The 13,226-nt window shown below is 40.9% G+C and overlaps 1 protein-coding gene across 4 annotated transcripts in view; it reads left to right on the top strand.

Moving 5' to 3' along the window:
• LOC106519286 (synaptotagmin-2) overlaps positions 1 to 13,226 on the top strand; it is a 90,326-nt gene that overhangs the window by 33,320 nt on the left and 43,780 nt on the right. The window lies entirely within an intron of this gene.

Genomic DNA, 13,226 nt, shown 5'->3' with positions numbered 1-13,226 from the left:
CTTCAACTCGCCTAGGGCACCAAAATGGCTAGAGCCAGCACTGCCGAGCGCATATTTGTTTAATGAAATGTCATTTAAATCAAAGAACTAATCTATTTAAATCTGCTGATACCTTATTTTTAAAATTTGGTTGGTTTATAGCACAGTTATTGGCAGTTAAGTTTCCTGTATATACCTAGCTTGGATGGTCAAAATGAAAAAGGAGTGTGGTCAAAAAGTGGTCCCTGGGGGGCAGTAAGACCCAAATTTTTTCCTGTTAACATGCTTTTTTTGAAAGAGTGGACCATAGGGTACATGAAAATACCAGAGAAGTTCAGTAGTGGGGTGTGCATAGTCACCCTCCCTAATCCACAGACTAAAACGATGAAAATTTTCATTTTCTGTTTGGGTTGTGACGTTTTGACCCACTGATGACATCACTGTTTGCATATTTGTTCCATGAAATGTCATTTAAATCGAAGAGCTAGTCAGTATGAATCTGCTGATATCCTGTTTTTAAAATTTGGTTGTTTATAGCAAAGTTATTGGCAGTTAAGTTCCCTGTACCCCTAACTTTGATGGTCACAATAGAAAAGGGGTGTGGTCACAAAGTGGTCCGTGGGGGGCAGTGAGACCCAACTTTTTTTTTTCTGTTAACATGCATTTTTTGAAAGAGTGGACCCTAGGGTACATGAAAATACCTGGGAAGTTCAGTAATGGGGTGCACATGGTGACCCACCCTAATCTACAGAATAAAAAGATGAAAATTTTCATCTTCTGTTGGGGTAGTGACCTTTTGACACCCCCAATCACATCATCAAGCATAAATTTGCTTAATGAAATGTCATGTACTTCGAAGAGCTAATCAATACAAATCCGCTGATACCTTGTTTTTAAACTTCGGTTGGTTTATAGCAAAGTTATTGGCATTTAAGTTTTCTGTACCCCTAATTTTGATGGTCACAATAGAAAAGGGGTGTAGCCAAAAAGGGGTCCCTGGGGGGCAGTGAGACCCATCGTTTTTATGTCAACATGCATTTTCTGAAGGACTGGACCTAGGATACATGAAAATACCAGAGAAGTTCAGTTGGGGGGGGTGGGGGTGCACGAGCCACCCTAGCCCCCAAACTAATAGGGACGTATCTATGTTCTGGTAAAGCAGTGGTTCCCAAACTATGGCCCGCGGGCCGCATCCGGCCCGCCTCCCCATTTGGTCTGGCCCCCAGAACAATACCAGAGAACATTTAGGTTTTTTTTTTTTTCATATATGTGTATTTATATTTGATTATAAATTTGGACTTTAGCAATAAAATGTTCCTTAGTTATGAACTATTTTCATTAGTAACTATTATTAGTTAGTAACTGTTTCATACATACACGCATTTAATGTGACATTCTGTTCCACCCTTCTGCGGTCTGTGCCCCTGTCTGGCAACCCCCAGAAAAAAATCCTAAACCCGCCCCTCTCAAAGAGAGAAHGGAATAATGGCGAAAAGATTAGGTAAGAAAAAAATTGATTCAGAATGCAGGGCATTTAAGCTGCAGCGGACAAACGATTATTTTTTTTGTTCATCTGTAAAGAGTCGGTAGCGGTATTCAAAGAATACAATCTGCGACGACACTATGAATCCCGTCACAAAGACAAGTATGATAGCTGTAAGGCCAAATGCGAGCAAACAAACTCTCAATGCTAAAAGACGGACTGTTAGCTCAGCAGAATACATACTGTGAAGAACCCAGAGAGGGTTATTTGATTGTGCTTTCTGGAAAACAATAAATTTTTACATTTAGGCACTCCTGCAATAGTCACACTTTTTCTGTTACAAACTGACTCTGGACACCCCCCACCAGAGAAGGGAAAAGTTATGTGGCCCTTACAGGAAAATGTTTGGGGACCCCTGTGGTAAAGGCTTATTTACGATGATTTGTTTAACCTTAATCTGGTCTAGAACCTGCGCCAATGTTCAGATTATAGGCTAACCGTTAATATAGCAAAAGTGGAAAAAAAGATCCACAAATTCATAATGAACCAAGACACACACACACACACACACACACACACACACACACACACACACACACACACACACACACACACACACACACACACACACACACACACACACACACACACACACACACACACACACACACACACACGAGGGCAATGTCTGATTACCAGTAGCTATACACTGCAATGTGAACAGGACAGGTGCTAAATAAATAATAGGATCAGGTGCAACAAAGGAGGTAGGCAAGACCGAAAAAAGCACTACAAAAAATGAAAGAAAAAAAAGAAAAGAAAACAGGAAGTAAACATGGTAATAGATCAGAAGTGATGATCAGTAACCATAAAAAAATTGATGGTAACTTGGATTTTATGGCTTCGATAAGATTCTCTTGAATAGAATCATGAATTGAATACCTAAAATGAAGGCAGCCGTTAAAAGCACTTTAAGATATTGTGAGTGACTAAACAATTAGGTTAACCAGTGCTACAGAATAAATATCATCTGAATGACCCTACAGTAAACACAACAGTTGTTTCACATTTCACAACCGATTTAACTCCACTCAGTATGATAGTTAGCCATGGTTAGTATACCTACGTTTCTCAGTTTCTACTGTATGTTTCCCACACCCTACTTGGTAACTAAACACTGAAACATAAATCAAACCTCAAATCTTGAAAGGTGTTTCTACTGACTGATACCAAAAACTTTAAATATGGTGACAAATCTGACAAAATAGTGAATATACTGTCAGTTTAACAGATGCTAGTCTGATTTACTACTAGCCAAACACTGTTCCCCTGTTGCCTGAAGCACATTTCTATCTTAAAGGTACTTGAGGCAAAAAGTGAAAAACATGAGTGAGTTCAACATGTTAGAACAGAGGACAGCACAGACTTAACCTAAAATWTGATCACTGCATTTTATCAACTTATATAAGAAACTGTGCCATAAGACAGGATAACTCTTTCCCATACATAATTTTTTTTGTGTACAGATTTACAGTAAGTGAATTAATAAAACTCTGGAAACACTTTGGACTTTCAACTTGATTTAATTTAATAAAAGTGACTTTTTAAGAAGTTAGAACATGTTGATGGACAACATTCCCTTTTATCTGTGCAGCATTTTTGTATCAGAGCGTGATGATTCCAAAGCTTGTTTCTGCCGCCTGCAACTCCCACAATCAGCAATCTGTCATGTAAGCGACCATCCATCAAACTCACCTCGCAAACTCTGGAAAATTGCGAAGAATGAAAGCCCACAGCTTCCTCTCTGCTTTAATTTATTTTCAGAAAAAACAGTGTCAACACTGATGTAAACCTTCAACATTTAAACAGAAAGATATTTGAAAGTTTAGAAAACTGTCTATCATCTTCTCTAAGAGTATTAGTATCATTTTACCATTGCATTTTTTGTAGTTTTTACCACACTCCCCTTTAATATTGTATACTTGTTAAATTAGAGGAAATAAGCACAACTTGATTCAACTTGATTGTAGCTAATTTTGGTCCTCAAGGGCCACAATCCTTGCAGTGGTTAGAGTTGTTGTGCAATAATGAGAAAGTTTGCAGGTTCACGTCCTGATCTTTCTGAGAAGAGTTTGCATGTTCTCTCCTTTCGTGGATAAGATTTCTCCAGGTACTCCAGTTTCCTCTTACAGACCAAAATCATGCATACTGTATGTTAGGGTAACTTGTCTTGTTTGTCTCTATGTGTTCTTGTGATGGACTTTCAGTCTGTGCAGGGTGTCCCCCACCTCTCCCACAGTGACTGCTACACAGACACTAGCAGTCCTGTGACCCAAAAAGGAAAAGTGGGTAAAGAAAATGGATGGATGGCTGTTTAAAATTACCAGTAATGGTTCTTTTTTTTTCATCAGTGACTTTTTTTAGAGTGAAGWGAAAATAGAGAAAGAGAGAAAAACAGAGAGAGAAGTAATTAGAACGATTGAAATAGAGATCACAAGTATATTAAATATACACCAAGACAACACAGGACCACACACCCAACATCTGTCCGCTCACCTGAAAAATAAATGGATAAATACATAGATGGCATATTATATACACATACCCATACATATATAAAGATATACATACATACATGCCTACATTCATTAATATTGTCAGTATATGCACACAGACATACTGTATATACACACTCAGTGACCAGTCAGAACCCACCGGATCAGAACACCTGTYTGTGAGCAGTTGTGAACATGCGTGTATATRCAAGATTTCTCCAATGGAATTTTTAATAGTGACTGTGGAGGATCGGAGACCCAACCCCCAAGACACGAGGCAGACATAGGGAAGACCAGAGCCCAAGGGTCCGAGAGGGATCCCGAGCGCAGAGCTCCAAGGGGCACCTGCACGGGAAGATCTGCCCACCCACCCCCCAGATCAGACCATAGGGGAGAACTGGGAGAGTCCCCCCAGCGACCACACGCACAGCCCCCGGGGCCAGCAGCGACAAACTCATGGCCCCCCCCGGCCCCCGCCATACCAGAGCAGATCCAGGAAAGGGCACAGAGGTCCGGGNACAGCCCCCGGGGCCAGCAGCGACAAACTCATGGGCCCCACCGGCACCCGCCATACCARAGCAGATCCAGGAAAGGGCACAGAGGTCCGGGTCCCCAGGGCACACCCCCTCCAGGCCAAAGCCCGACAGGCCAGAGGCCCCGAACCCCAGCAGGCAGTCACCAGGCCAGGCCGGCACACACCCCAGCACCCAGCCCCAGACCCCGGGAAACCCCAGCATGCCGGCGGCCAGCCGCACACCCCACCGGGGGGCCGAGTAGCAGCGGGCCCCCAGATAAACCAGCAGGAGGGGCAGCCCAGACCGCAGCCTGACAAATACCCAAACGTACACAATCGCACCATCCCACCCTCATCCTCACCCCCACTCAGTCAAAGACATACAAGGACGCCACATTCCACTCATACCCCCAATACACACTCTATACCCACCAGGTCCAGGACATGTACCCACCCCCTATTGGAGGCCACACACACCCGAACCTAGGAGGTAGACTCAACCATTCTGAGGTGGAGAGGAGCAGATAGCCAAGGCCCAGCCCAGGCCGCTCCAGGATGCCCGGCCAGCCCCCCGCCGCAGAGAAGCCACACCCATGACCACCCCTCCACACCGCCAACGGCCAAGTGCACCCCCCCAGCCATCCACCTCCCGGAACCCGGCAGCCACCCTGGCCAGGGGGCCACCCACAGGAACCAAGAGCCACACCTCAGGAGACCAAGCAGCACCAGGGAGGATGGAGAGCCAGCCCCGCCCTCGGCAACCGTCCAAGCCCTGAGCCCACCCACAGCCCAGGACCGCACCCGGCGGCCCGCCCTTCTTCAGGACCCCCTCCCCAAATGGCAGTCGGGGAACGGGATGGGAAAATTAATTAAAATTAATGGTTCTAAAACCTTCCCGCTCTTATGAGTTACAAAATAACAGTAGCAGAGACTTGTGACTCAGACTGTTGTGATTGAAGAATAAATGCTAATAAGCCAATTAACCAAGAGCATAATGACAAAACAAACAAGCACACTCAACATTTAATTTTTAATGATTTACCACTGCTGTTTTTGATCTCTTGCAACAATTGTTGTTAAAACCTTTATGCTAGGAATCATTTTTAAATTTAATTTGATTTCTGGAGAACATTTGCAAACACACATACCTATCCCTCTTGCTGTTTAACAACCCAGTGTGGTTCTGACCCCAACTCCGTCATCGATGTCACCTATGGTCATAGTCCATGACCACAGATGAGGTTTAAAGTTGACAATCTACCCTTCTCCAGTTTTAGGTGCTGAGCTTCATTTGACTACTTCAGATCTTGTAAAACACTCCAGGGCTAGAGGGCCTGGTTTGAACAGACCGACAAGACATCATCGACTTGTCCGTACATTGCATGGATTAATAAAATTTTCTGTCTGTCCGTTTTCTTCCACTTATCCAGTGKCAGGTGGCAGGGGCAGCAACCTAAACAGAGAAACTCAGACTTACCTTTCCCCAGCCACTTGGGCCAGTTCATCTGGGGGAATCCCAAGACGTTCCCAGGTCAGCTGAGAAACGTAGTCCCTCCAGCGTGTCCTGGGTCTTCTTCAGGATCTCCTCCCAGTGGGACATGCCCAGAACACCTCACCAGGGAGGCATCCAGGAGGATGCCTGAGCCACTTCAACAGGCTCCTCTCTTCGTAATAGATTAATGAAATTATTAAAAAGATAAATAAAATTAAATAAYCATCTCCTAACCCAATAGACACAAGTCACCTCTCCTTGTCCTCCTTTCCCTGTTCTGTGTTTCAGACACTGTTATCTATGTTCCACGTTCTCCCTTTCCCCAAGGTCAACAATCCACCTGCCCCCCTGATGTATTGCGTTGAAGTACTATGGTTTTTTGGTGAAAATTACAGATTTTTGAGGGTCAAGATACAGGTAAACTTCCCAAGGGGTTGACATGTGCATCTGCAAAAATAAAATAATAATAATAATGGATGCAATCCAACGTTCTCAAACTGGAGAACCACCACCCCTCAGTTGTCCATAAAAGTTAACAAAATATGTGCCTAGTATACTTGGCATTTTCCAACAGTCTTTTTTATAACTTGTAATGCAGACCAAACTCTCATTTTGGTAGGTGGCCTAAAAACCCATACTTCTGAAGTACCTCCTAAACAACAGGCACAGTTTTTAAGCTTTCTCCTCCAAGTCTTCTCCGATTCAACAAAACACTGAAAGACTAGTCCCGCAAAACACTTATATCTGTGTGAGGGTAAAGAGCTGGTTTTCCACAACCATAACACTAAACCTCATTGTTCCTCATGAATCGGAGGTTGAGCTGAACTCTCCAGTCTGGCATCTCTTAAATCTCACATTAATAAAACTGCTATCAACGTACAGCTTCTTATCAATGACATCGCTCTACAATAGGACAAAGAAACATATGTAAATGTTAGCTTTTTCCGCTTTAGGCAATTAACTTTATTTTAAAAATTGTARTGATCATTTCTGTTTGTTATTTCATAACCTTTACTTTTTGAGACCTTGAGTTAACTATTTTAACATTGAAACAAAAACTTTAATATGGCATTATTGCAGGGCTTAAAAAACTGATTATTAATGAACTGAACTGAATTTTTCCTACTTTCAGTTTGTTTTCAGTTCTTTCAGATCAAATATACTTTCGTAACACCACCCTCAAACTGTTCAAAAACGACCTGTATTTGTGTTTACACGTGATTGTGTTAAAATACGTGTCTGTTAACCAAAAGCTAGTTCTTTAAAGTGTTTGCCTACCTTCTGGCTCAGTGTTAAACCCCTGCATTGCAGCACTGCCAGTGGGATTTCAGTAGGCATCCTCTTCCCCTCCCCATTTTTTTCCTCTCTGTTACCCGCCATCCTCACAATAGAGAGATTAAATTTGGGCCAGACCCCTCCTGCGTGAAAAAAAGCTCTTCGCTCACACATGCACATCTTCCAGTGTTCATATGCCACGCTCCAGAGACCCTGAGCGGCTGAGAGCCCCCAAAAGTCTCCTGTAGCAACAGTCGTGGAGAGRCACGTGTCTTGGAGACAGACATGGAGAGACTGAAAGGGAGGAAGAAAGTGCTGGACTCTCAGGGGTTCAGCAATTCAAACACTGTCTGAGAAGCAGCACAGTGATTTTCTGAAAGAATGGAGAGGCTCTAATTTTGCTCTGTTTTTTTAAATATTTTTTCTCCTGTTCTTTGGCTTACATGCTACTACTAATTAAGCCATTCAGTTGGGGATTAAGCTAATCAGAGAACTCTTGCTGTTGGGCAACAAAATAATTTTATAAATTTGGGAAATTAAAAAGAAGCATGTTTTGTTCAAAAATTTCTTTATTCTGGGAGACAAGATGACAATAATGAATCACAAAAAAGAGAGAGAAAAAACAACAACCCAGGGATCCAAAATAGTGACTTATAAGTCATTTTAGATTGTACACTTGTTTTGGTTCAGGATCACGGGGAGCTGGTGTCTCAAGCGGTCACTGGGTGAGAGGTGGGGTACACAGAGGACAGGCTGCCAGATCCTAACAGGGTCACACAGAGACAAACGAGATAGCCAATCACTCTCTCACTTAAGAACAATTTAGAGTTGCCAGTTAACCTGTCATGTATATTTTTGGATGAAAGAAACAGAAGAACTTGAAGAAAAATCCCCCATGCACAAGAAGAAAACAAGTGTGCTTTCCTTGTGCTCTATATAGTTTGCTTTTTGAACTACAAAATGTAGAAAGTCTTAAGACAGGACCTTCCTACTGCGTGTCAATACCTAATACCACAGTGCAGCCTCATTTTGATTCATAAAACACCAACAACTAAAAGTTAACTTTTTGACTAAAAACTTTTTGACTTTTAGTTCTTTGATGTACATTTTTTACCTCTGCCAAGATTACTCAAAAAGTTACACACAAATTTTCATTAAGTTTGTGACAAAGAACAACAGATTACATTTTGGTGGTGATGTGGCAACATCTGGCAGAGCTGCAGCTCACCACGATCTAGCACAAACAGAGAACACAAACAGAAACTTAAAACTCTACTCCCCGTCCTCAAGTAGTGGAACTTTAGCCGGGGTCAACCTTCGTAAACAGGTGGGGCACCCTCCTTGGATAATGGTAGAAGAAACCAGGGTCTTGGCAAATGTGTGCACTCTGAGTGCTTCTAGAATATTATCACAAAAAGCATTACAACTCCACAAGTTTTGATTGACATCAACCACATGTAAGGATATTATGCCCAGTTACAGAAACCAAAAATGACCCTATCTGTCACTATTCATTTTACTGTGATTTTCTCAAGATAACAGCTGGACTGGAAATATTTCAAGCTAACCAAGCTAGTTTTATCACATGGAATCACAGGGACACGTTATATAAAGAAAAACAAGTGGTTCTTTTATAAGATAAAAAAATGAATATAGTGAGATAATGAGTGTTCTTGTGTTTTACCCTATTTCATTTTTGAACATYGCTGTCAGGCCACTTGGACGTTATCCATTTTATGTAGATCAATGATGGATGTTCTACAACGTAACATTTTCTGCTTCTAGTTTTAAATAACTTAGAACATCAACTCAATATATTGAGAAAACAAACTGTGACATAATTAAACAATTTTCAAAACAAAACAGTTTTTTTTTACATTATGAAACCATTGAGTTAAATAACTCATTATCTTGAGATGATGTCATAAAACATAATTTTCTAAGCAYATCTTCTTTTGTCCTCCATACCCAGTTTACACAAAAGAAGCTGCGTAGTTTTCACATTAAAATACMAAAAACCTGATTATGATGTTTCAAACATGATGCATGCCAAAGTGCTGAAGAATTAGGCAGGATTTTCATATGGTGGTGTGTTCTGTTGGTGACTGGGCTAAAGCTGACCTTTGGTTTTATGGCTTGTAGATGTTCAATATGATTTGTCTCCAATGATAGGTTGGTTCGCTTATGGGGCCCTGTCTTTTATTGTTTTTTTTTTCTCTCTTTATATTGTTTGATATCTTGGGGACATAAATAATAAGTCTGGAAGGATGCAATTATGTTCACCAAGAGGCAATTTCCTTTAATGTGATTTTATCTGGGACTGCACACGTTACAACCTGATACCTCTCTTAGCTGGCAAAATTACAATCGTTCTAGATTAGATTTGTCCTTGTGGAGTAGCGTTTACTTTTGCTGTCATGGTATTGGATATTGTAGGCATGGGATAGGTAAGAAACTTTAATCTTCTAATTATGTTTGATCGATTTCTTTCTTTATTTTTTTTCCTTGTGATTGTTTTTGGATCTTATCTTGTTCTTTAATATAATGTCACGTTTTTTTCCTTGAATGCTGTAGTGGGAAACAGTTTTGAAATGCTGCTTTTCACTTCTCTGTCACTGCTGCCCCTCAGCTAGCTGCAAACTGCTCACTTTGACATTTTCATCATGTTTCCGCTAGGCTGCAGGTATTTTGGTGTGAAGGCACATGAAAGGGCCTCTGTCTCCATGTATCACAAAGTTATTTTTCAATGTACCGGTACTGTTGCTATTTGTCATCAGCCATCATGTTGTCAAAGAAACGCCTTGAGTTGGTTGTGTTGTCACTGAAAGGTCACCAGTGCACGGGGTAAAGTATTGGGACTGTCTTGGATTAATAAGTCAAAATGTGGATTAGAAGGATGTTAATTGCTTGATCACAGTTTCTATTGGAAAAGGGGACATTTTAAAAAGTCGAGGGAGTCTTTAAACCACTTAAAATGTACAAAGTTTCAAGAGAAATTTTGTTTTAAAATTGGAGGATTTAATTGYTTTTGATGTTTTTCTTCACTACAAAGCATAAATGATGTTGGTTATTTCTCTTCATGGATGTTTTTGATGATACAATAACATTATTACATCCAGTGAGTCATGGAATTGATTGATTTTATACAGTGTGGGAAAAAAGTTGTACCATAAATAGGGAAACATGTCAAAGATCTGAAAGTACAGGATGTATTTAACTGATGGTTGAAGTTGGGTGAAGCAAACTATCATCTGCAAAAACCTTTTTGGACTCAGAGGGTCAACTTCCTCTGCATAAGGGTTATCTGGTTATATTGAAAAAGAATATCTGAAACGGGCTGCAGAGCAGCCTAGTTTAAACCTTTTAATGACTGACATGACTACCTTCAACTATCTCTTCAGTGGGCTGTTTTAAATGCATCTTTGAGGCTGTTTTTTCTTGCTATGTAATGTGTCTTTGGTAATCTGGTCACAGGTTGTCAGGACAAAAAACTCGAGAACCAAGAATATGAGAGTTCCCAGAATGCACTGAAGATGCATTAAAATCTGGTCCTATTCAGAGTTTGTGTGGGACACATTCTGTCACATCCTCAACAATACCATTGCCTCTTACATTTTACTGGAGGATTATCAACTCAACTGACATGCTTTTAATGAAACTGTGTTCAGATTAGTCTTATTGGTCCAGTTATAGGACAATGAAGACAGGGAATCAATCATTTGCTAATTTATTTTTGCCTCGTTTGCTTTCATTTCTGTGGCGATAGTGAGGGTGGTCCCAAACATTTGGACAAACTCTGTATTATTTTTTTGCATTAAATGATAAACCCTACACTTGTAGTTAAGGATTTTAAAGATGGGATTTGTTACAGGTCAACAAAGTACATATTCCCAGAAACAAAACAGAAACCAAACATAATAAAACCAGGCATAAGCTTAATGTGAAACTAATTCCTCTCTGGTTAAATGCAAAAGCAAATCAGTTCTCAGTGGATTCATAAGATGAGCCCATTACTGGACTGCAGTGGTAATCAAAACCAAACAATTAGTTTACTTTTAATCCAATACATACCAAAGGAGCCTTGCATTCCTGTGAAACCTGCATCTCACTGGGTCATGACTGTTGGCAACAGATAGCGAACGGTTTTCACGTTTATTTATCCAGGCAATCTCACTGAGATCACAGATCTCTTCTGCAAGGCAGACATGGCCCTGAAGGCAGGTAAACATGCATGTTTTTGACTGTGGGAGGAAATTGAAATACCCAGAGAAAACCCACGCAGACATGAGGAGAACATGCAAACTCCACACAGAAGACACCCACGCTAACCAAGCTGCCAAGATGCCAAAATGAATATTTATTCAGTTATGTATGTATGCAAATCCTGTTAGCTCAATGGGGTTAATGTGGTGTAAATGTTTTTTTATTTTGAGTTTTGCAGTTTTGTGTTCCCATCTAGTCACATGCCAGTGAAACACTAAAGACACTGATAACTTGAAATGGTTTAACCTTACGCTGGCAACGTTCCACCTTAGAACTTGTGGGAGATTTTGTTAATCTTTTATGTAATATTCATAACGTATTTGAGAATTCCCCTGTTTGCACATAAAAGGCAGATCACTTTCTCTGCCCCAGGGGTCAAACTGTAGCCATTTGCCTTCCTGCTCTGCAGCCCTGAGATGTTGTTGTAGAGGGGCTACATTCGACCTGACCAGACAATTAGAGATTTTCCAACCAGCTCTCAAGTAGTATCTGAGGAAGACTTCAAAAATACTCTGTATTCGTTTTCTGCAGCTTTTGCTGTGAGCGAGGAAAGCTTTCTGCAAGTTGCTATTCCAGATCTCTTAAAATTCATTAAGGATTTGAATCAGTTGTGGAGTGGGTTAACAAATGTATGCTGTGCAACTCGGCATCGTTTACCATTATGGATGTGTTTTTCTGTCAAGTCTTATTTTGATTAATGATTATGCAGTGCAGCGTTAGTCTTAGTGTTCACACAGTTTCTGTTTAAGAAATGAGGGGTTATGAAGATAAATGTTTTTTTAGGTAGTGTCTGAAAAACCATAGCAGAGAGTTTATAGGTTGTGGAGCATCAACATTATCCATTTCTGGTCCTCAAGGGTCATGGGTCTGCTTCATCCAGAAGCTCCACCGGGGGGTGGGGGGTGGAGGTGTTGAAACTTTTGTTTGGTGTGCATTGCTGATTTCTTGGGTCAATTTAGGGTTAGTAAGGCCTCAGAAAAAAAAAACACAGAAACAAACAAAAAAAAAACTTTTTGAGCAATTAAGAGTTAAAAATCTAAATTTTTAACGATTACATTTTCTTTTGGCTACTCTCTTCTTCTGGGGTCGCCACAGCGAGCAAACTCGCACAAATACTTTTTACAGTCAAGGCAGCCCTGGGAGCTGCTGTGGAGGTTACGGGCCTTGCTCAAGGAGCCACCGTGGGGTAAATGAGGGTGGGAACCTCACCTTTATTACCTACTTTTTTGTTGTTGTTGTTGTCAGTCCAGGGAGTTGAACTGGCAATCCTTCTGACCCCTGCACTTTCACTTGCACCTCTCAATTCAATTTAAAATTAAATATAAAACTTTAAATTTAGTCCCAGTACAGACTATTGATCTAAAACCAATGTCCTGAACAATAGGATTAATTAGCTGCTTGAATCAGGTGCGTTGGAGAAGGGAAACGGTTACGTCATGTAAGGCAGTGACTCTCAGGAAGAACTGAGCACCAAAGATGACAAAGCAGGAAAGGACAGTCAATTCAGATCCCCTTCTGGGGTAGAGTCCAAATCCATAGAAMAATACTAAAACCAAAAATACAAAGTTAATAACATTCATTAATGGTATGTACAGTTGGTGAGAGAGAAGTGAGGAATGCATTATGGGACACTTATTTTGTCATGCTGACATCACACCATAAACG

The sequence above is a fragment of the Austrofundulus limnaeus genome, unplaced genomic scaffold (assembly GCF_001266775.1).
Source record: "Austrofundulus limnaeus strain Quisiro unplaced genomic scaffold, Austrofundulus_limnaeus-1.0 Scaffold75, whole genome shotgun sequence".
Taxonomy (NCBI): Eukaryota; Metazoa; Chordata; class Actinopteri; order Cyprinodontiformes; family Rivulidae; genus Austrofundulus; species Austrofundulus limnaeus.
The sequence above is the reverse complement of the archived record's forward strand: the minus strand, read 5'-3'. Positions and strand labels throughout refer to the sequence as shown.